Source organism: Dromiciops gliroides, chromosome 2 (assembly GCF_019393635.1).
Source record: "Dromiciops gliroides isolate mDroGli1 chromosome 2, mDroGli1.pri, whole genome shotgun sequence".
Lineage (NCBI taxonomy): Eukaryota > Metazoa > Chordata > Mammalia > Microbiotheria > Microbiotheriidae > Dromiciops > Dromiciops gliroides.
This window is the reverse complement of record NC_057862.1, coordinates 130,127,246-130,134,985: the sequence shown is the minus strand read 5'-3', so window position 1 is coordinate 130,134,985 and position 7,740 is coordinate 130,127,246. Positions and strand designations below refer to the sequence as shown.

The following is a 7,740-nucleotide window of genomic DNA, read 5'->3' as shown; positions in this document are numbered from 1 at the left end:
CTTAACCCTCATTACCTCGAGTAAACAAAATAAACAAACAAAAAAAAAGAAGTAAAACAGTCATTGTCTTAAGGAAGCTTACATTCTTTCAGGAAGACAAGAAACACATATCTATATCTATATCTATCTATATAGCTATATATATGTATGTGTGTGTCTAATATATATGGATTACATGGTATACATATGTGTGTCTATATATGTGTGTGTGTATGTATTTATATAAGCAATTTGGAGGTGAGGGCACAAGCAATTTGGTAATCAGAAGGATAGCAGTTAGACTGGCTGAGTACTGAAAAAAGAATAGAGTTTCCAAGAGGTAGATGTGAGGGAGGTGTGTATTCCAGGAATGAATGAGTAAGACAGTGAATGATAAATCAAGTCAGTAACTTCTATTTCATGAGAGATATTTTGTGGAAAAGCAAAAAGCATATCTGACCTCTATGGGTAGTGGACATCCTAGTTTTTTTCTCCTGCATAAAGTAATTATTAGCAAAAAAAAAAAAAAAGGTGATGAAGGCAGTTAGATTAGATTTGTGTAATATACCCCCATGATGCATTTTTCAAGCTCCGTTTTGGGAAAAGAGAGTGATGATGTTTCATGATGGTACATTTCACTTTGGTGTAGCATCAAGTCTTGTCCTGCCAGGCTAGAAAAAGTTTTGGTTACAGGTCATCTGGTAGACTATGCATATATAATAAGAACAACCTCTCCCGACTTCAACTCAGTCCAGGCAGCCGCTCCAGCACCTGCAGCACCTGCAGCACCTGCAGCACCTGCAGCACCAGCAGTGGTCCCAGCAGCCCCCGTGGGCCCCCACAGTCCGCAGTCGCCTCCAGGCCCGCCCCGGCCAGGCTGGGCTCCCCGCCGGCTCCGCCGGCCTCGCAGTGCCAGGCCATGGCTCAGAGTGGACGGCCAACACCACCACCTGAGGAGAACCTGCAGGGCTCTTGGGTGGAACTACACTTCAGCAGTAACAGCAAAGGCCACAGTGTGGTGCCAGCCTAAATCTCGGCTTCTAATGGCGACACGGAAAAGATTCGTCTGGATGCGCTGCACGAGTCTGGACTGAGCAGTTCCACGAGTCCTCACTGCAACAGCCCTCCTCGGTCACAGACACCCCAAGATATTAACAGAACTTCTGAAGCAGATACTCATAGCACTGGAGTAGAGATCAGTTCCCAGTCTGAAGAAGATAGAAAGAAGTGGAGAGAGCATCCTGAAGAAAAATTTTGACTGGATTTGGGACTGGTCCAGCAGGTCTGAAAACATCCCCTGCAAAGGCGTTTCTTTTCAAGCACCCAAAGCGCTCAGCCACTCAGCTTGAGAAACATTAGCGTCATGAAAAAGGGAGGCATCTTCTCGGCTGTTTTTGAAGGTTTTCTCCCTGTCCCTGCTGCTCTCTCACTTCCTCACTATTGGGCTGGGGAACTATTTTGAAAGACTTCTCACCACCTCTACCAGCGCCTTCCAGGGCGGGCCAAGCAGCAGGCAGAGGCAGTGGTCTCTGAGCATGCAGAATGGTTAGCGGAGGAAGTCCTTGTATCATCTGGCTCCTGTGACTTGTGTTCATTGGTTGTGTAAATGTCGTGTTCCTAGTTTGGTAGAGTGGGAGGATGGATGGTGTACTCACACCCTGGGCATCAGCCTTTGGAGTGGGCAGACCAATCCACCTCCCCTCAGGGTTAACCCCTGTGCTCTCTGACGATGACCTTTCCTACCCCAATCATGAGGCTTCCTGGACTTCTACAAAACCCCCAAACTTCTGATTTCCTCTAAACAGGGGCTACTCCTTTGAACAAGTGAATCATGCCACTTTTGAGAGCATTATGTTTAGGGACTTGTCCAAAATGCCGTCCCAGAAAAGCGACTGTTCCCATTTGTTCTGGCTGGAGCAGCCACTTGGCAAAGACTGCCCTCCATTGTGCTGGGTGGTTTTCCTGGGCCGATTGGAAAAGAGGAAGGAAGTCCTCAAGGTGGTCTGCTCAGCTTGGGACCGTCCATCCAACGCTGACGTATGAAGTCTCATTCGTCCCCCTTCCCTTGCCCCTGAACTTGATTGGTTTCCTATGTAGGGCCTCCTGTGGCCTGCGGTGTGTACCAGGCGGCTCCCTGCTAGATCCATGCTGTGCTCCTCTGCCCTACCCTTTTTTTATGCACTTCAGCCACTGAAACCAGAATGGGAATAACTCTATTTGCCAAATCCTTCTGAGATGCCTGTGTTTAGGCCCAGTTCACCAGTCTTGTGAGCCCGTGAGAGGCTCACATCTTCACTGTTCTTCCCTGAGGCAAATGCTTTCTGAAAGGGGGCCAAGACTTTGCTGTGCTGGACGTTCCTCCCTATCCCCTTCATCTGGGCTCAAATAAATACATTCTTCTCATTTGAAAAGAAAAAAAAAGTAAATAACCAATCGAACTTATTTGAAAAGGCTTATCACCAAACGGCTGTTCATTAGGGATTTTTTTTTTCCAGAGCAACTCATGGAAGTGAGGGTTTACAATCTGTATTAATGGAAGACCCACTGAGATGGAATCATGAGTCTTTAGATGTTTCCATGAATTACAAAGTATAAATTTTAAAACCTCAAATATTCCATTTCTCTCCAGTCCCAAGAGCATTATTGCTAATGTTCTTGGTTCAGCCCATCCAACCATGATAAAAATGCTTCTTTTCTGGGATATATAAAGTCTCTGCTCTAGTCAAATACCTTCTGCTTCTAACTCATGAAATTCAAACTGAAGTCCTCTCAAACTCTGGCTCACTGAAGTGACAATAAACATGGTGAAAAAGATTCAATCTGTAAAGTAATAAGAATCACATAGAATGAGTTTTATATATCAGCTCTTCACCTTCTATACCATGTGCTCTAATGGGAAAAGTGCTGGACCTTGGAGTAAAAAGATCTACATTTGCATGTTGTCTCTGCCAATGCACTTACTCTGTCATTCAAGCAAGTCAAAACTTCTCAGGACCTCAATTTTCTCATCTGTAAAAATGGGGATAATTATAGTTGTCCTATCTACCTTACAGGGTAATGATAAGGTGCAAATAAGCTAATGTGTGCAAAGTGCTTTTACAATGAATACTATATTTAAGGTACTATGTATATGGAAGCTATTATTTAATGTCAATAAAACATGTACATAAGTAAGGGCCTGTAATACATAAAAGTAATGTCTCCTTTCTATTCTGATGAGCAATTTTTTAAAGACTTAAACCCATTGTACGAATTTTCCTGTTTTGAGCCATAGAAATTCCTGCTCCATTGGGTGATTTGTTTAGTAGAGGCTCTGTTTAACTTTGCTTCATAGTTGCCAGGTCATAATTTAAAAAAAAACCCCAAACCCCAAACCAAACCTAACATTAATAGAGTAATTTATAACTTAGAAGGCCCTATGTGCATTATCTCATTCAATATACAACAATCTTTTAACATAATTTAAGCATCAATATCTCCATTTTACTTGCAGCTACTTGAATGGATCTGTGTTGTCAATGATTTAGTTATTCCCTTTACCAGTATAGACCTATAGACAGCTATGCCTTCCTATCTTAATTGATTCTTGTTCATGCTTTCAATGAATCCTCCATAGAGGACCAACTTGTAGTGTTTGAGTCACTTCCTCTCATACCAGATTTAATATACCCTGTGGGTTCCTGTACACTAAAAAACAGAGCTCATGATGCCATCCCACCTCTATATGTTTTTTTATACTTAGCCAGAGGACACAGCTTCCAAGCAAAGGAACTAAATAAAAAAGCATAGCAAAAACAGTGGTGTTAAAACATCCATTCCATAAACCCCAAAGCATATTCTCCCTAAGTACAAACACCATCAAACATAAGGATCATTCATGAGGGACACACACACACACACACACACACACACACACACACACACACACACACACACACAGGAAATATAGGTGTCCAGGACACATATGGAGGAGAAACTTGCATTCCAATACTGCAGAACCAAAGAGATATTTTAATGATATCATTAAGCTATTTTTACTGGGTCTGTAATGGGTGTGACACCTCTACTGATCCCTGTTTCTTATGGCAGCTGACAGTGATCCTCTTGATTGTGTTTTGCTCTTCTGTCTTCCAAAATTGCCTGTTACTGGCTAAGGACACAACCATACTCCCAATCATCCGAGCTATCTGACAAACGTGGTATCATCTTCCTCCTCCCTGGTAAGCTTGATGTCATTTTCTTTCTTCACGTTTGCTTTCTGGTTTCCTTGACTTCCTTCAAGGTTCAGCTCAAATTTCCTCTGCAAGACACCTTTCCAGTTGCTACCCCCTTTCCCTTTGAGATTATCTTCCATCTGTGGAAATTTATTTTGATTTGGGGACCCTACCTCTGGGCTGAGATTAGAAAGCCTTAGGCCCTCAGAGTCTCTTCTGTGTGGGAGGTGCTGGTGCCCCTCCCCCTTGCTTCAGCTGAGCCAAAAAGCCCCATGGACTGTACAAGATGCCAGGTCAGACAGCTGGGGGGAAAAGCCCCCAGCTCCCTCTGACCTGAGCAGAGGTATCGGAGAGATCCTGGGCTTGTCCAGGCTGGGCTCTGGCATAGCACGTGAGGCTCGAGTGCACCCCTCACTACCAGCCGCAGCCCTGCTGGAGGATTTTCTGGTCTGTGGGGGTGCAGGAAGTCCTGAGATTTGAGTGGAGAGAAGAAAATGTATATATAGACTGGGAGTTAGACTCAGGGAGGCGGCTGACCAGACAGCAAAAGGTTGGAGAAGACAGACAGGGGGCTACAAGGACGCAGGAGAAGATGAGAAGGACTAGGAGCAGAGAAAAGAGAGGCCGAAGGGCAGACTGACAGAGCAGACAGACAGAAGGTCAATAAGAGAGAAACACAGGGGTTCAGCGTGGCAGTAAGGAGAGGAAAGTTAGAAGCAAGGGGATTTGCAAAGTGAAAGGGGATCAGAGTTAGAATAAAGGACCTGAGTGCCCTAAAGCAAGAGGCAGCTAAGGCTCTTATTGTATTAAAGAAGGTCCAAGTGCAGCAGGTGGGAAAGAGACGCACCGCGATGCAGTCAGGTTGTACATTTTATTTCCCTGTATTCTTAATTTAAAATTAGTATCTCATAAATAAACTCTGCTTTGATTATTTAGTGAAGAGGCTTCTTAATATTTTGCTTATCAATTTGGGAGTGGAGCAGTGTGGTGGAACTTTATAAACGGCCCACATTAAATTAATAGCAGTCAGATAGCCAGCTAGTCAAAAGTCCCCAGATTAGTCCTCCAGTCAGCTTTAGTCCCCCAAATCAGGTCCAATCAGTAAATATATTTCTATACATCATTGCTATTTTCTTCTCCATCTTATTTTATACATGAGGAACTGAGTCAAACAGGGTTAAATGACTTGCCCAGGGTCACATAGCTAGTAAGTATCTGAAGCCAGATTTGAACTCAGGAAGATGAGTCTCTTTCTGACCTCAGGCCGGGAACTCTTATCCACTGTAGCTATATATAATACATATACATGCATACATACAAACATATATATGTACATATATACATATACAATGCATACATATATACAGGCAGCTAGGTGGTACAGTAGATATATATCTATATCTATATATAAACGTATATGTAATTATGTTCATAATTTTCTGAATATGATTTTCTCCATGTGAGTTCCTTGAGGGTAGAAACTGTTTTCACCTTCAAAAATATTTCCTAGTGCTTACTTAGTACAATGCCTGGCACACAGTAAGTGCTTAATAAATGTTTGCTGATTCACTGATTATCCTCTGTTACTGATTTCTGGGCTTCATATCTTCAGGGCGTCTCAATTCCTTTTGACTAGGGTATAAGGACATCCTGATAACTCTTTAGTAATAATTATAGTGCTCAACAAACAAGACCTAGGCAGAGTGCCCCCTAGACTAAGATTAAGTACCTATCAAGCTGCAGGTTAAAAAAAGTCACTTCAATTCTCATTGACTCAGTTTCCTCATCTACAAAATGGGGATAATAACATATGTAGCATCTACTTCGCAGGACTGTTGTGAGGATCAAGTGAGAGAATGTTTATAAAAGAGCTTTGCAAACATGAAAGTGCTATATCAATATCACTCAATACTATTTTAGTTCATATAACTATTTCCTCAAAAGGAATAAGAAAGAAAATAATTAACTGGTACATGAAAAACTAAAACTGGCTAAGCTAGTTCCTTTCTGAAGAATAGCAGCTGCACAGATTCAAACAAAAGCACAGAAAGAAATACAATTTTGTAGAATTCTTTTGAGTTGGACTAGAGCCCGTATCTTCTTTGAGGCACAAGGTTTGATGTTGGTGCTGCCTAAAGATACTCTTGTACAGTGATTTTTTTTTTTAAGGCAGTGAGGATAGGAAGGAAGGATGAGTGGAAGACTTTTCTTTAGATCAAGGATTTTTACCTGGACTCTAGTCTGTGGATATATTTCAGGGATTTTTCAACTTGGATGGCTAAAAGAATGTGTCTTTCTTTCTATTTAATTATTTTCTTTGTAATCTCATGAATTTTATTTTATGCCTTTAAAAAATATTCTAAGTAGGGATTCATAGGCTTCACCAGCTTGCCAAAAGTGTCCATGACACAAAATTAGATTAAGAACTCTTACTTTAGGGATTCTGTGACACTCATAGATTCATAGAATCACAAAATTGGAAGAGATTTTGCAAACTATTTACTCCAACCTATAACTGAACAAGAATTCCCTTTACAATATAGAGAACAAATGGCTAATTCTCCAATTGATACGTGGTCAAAGGATATGAACGGGTAATTTTCAGGAGAAGAAATCAAAGCTCCCAATAGTCACATGAAAAAATGCTCTAAATAACTATTAATTAAGGAAATGCAAATTAAAACAACTATAAGATACTACCTCACACCTATAAGATTGGATAATATGGCAGAAAAGGAAAATAACAAATGCTGGAGGTGATGTAGAAAAAAGGGACACTAATGTATTTTTGGTGGCACTGATCTAACTATATCACACTGTTGACATATTGAACTTGCAGAACTTAATGTTCTTCACTTTATTCTTCAGATGAGCTATGTGACCCAATCTCCTCATATTAGTATTTATAAAGTTGATTCTTTTTGAACCCAAACATAATAGATCCTGCCTGATATTATATCCTATCAAGAACATTTTGAATCCTTACTTTGTCATCTGGTGTGTTAGATTTCCCTTTCAGCTTTGTGTCATTTGCAAAGTTGATAAGCATGTTACCTACATCTTTATCTGTGTAATAATGACTGTTAAATAGGATGGTTCCAAGCATAGAAGCCTTGAGCATAGCATTGGAGACCCAATTTCAAATTGATATTCCCATTCCTGTCCATCTTATACATAGCTACCAAAATAATGTTCCTTAATCATAGGTCTGACCACGTCCCTCCTGTACGTAGTTAACACCAGTGCTTTATCCCTTTAGGATAAATTATAAATTCTGATGTTTAACTTTTAAGGATTTTCACAGTTGTCCCAACTCATATTTCCAGGTTCACTGGATATTACTTCTCCTTCTGCATTATAAAATGCAGTCAAAGTAAGTTTCTCAAATCATACACCCTATCCTGCATCTTTGTTTTTGTTTTTCCATTCCTCTCCCTCATTTTTTCCTCATAGAATTCTTGTCTTCCTTGAAGACTCAATCGAAGCAACAAATTCCATATGAAACCTTTCCTCATCCCCTCAGCTGCTAGTTCCCACCCTCTCAAAT

At 41.0% G+C, this 7,740-nt stretch overlaps 1 pseudogene; it reads left to right on the top strand.

Moving 5' to 3' along the window:
* The first annotated feature begins 898 nt into the window (after positions 1-898).
* On the top strand, positions 899-1,529 carry LOC122738395 (annotated as a pseudogene).
* Positions 1,530-7,740: the final 6,211 nt, after the last annotated feature.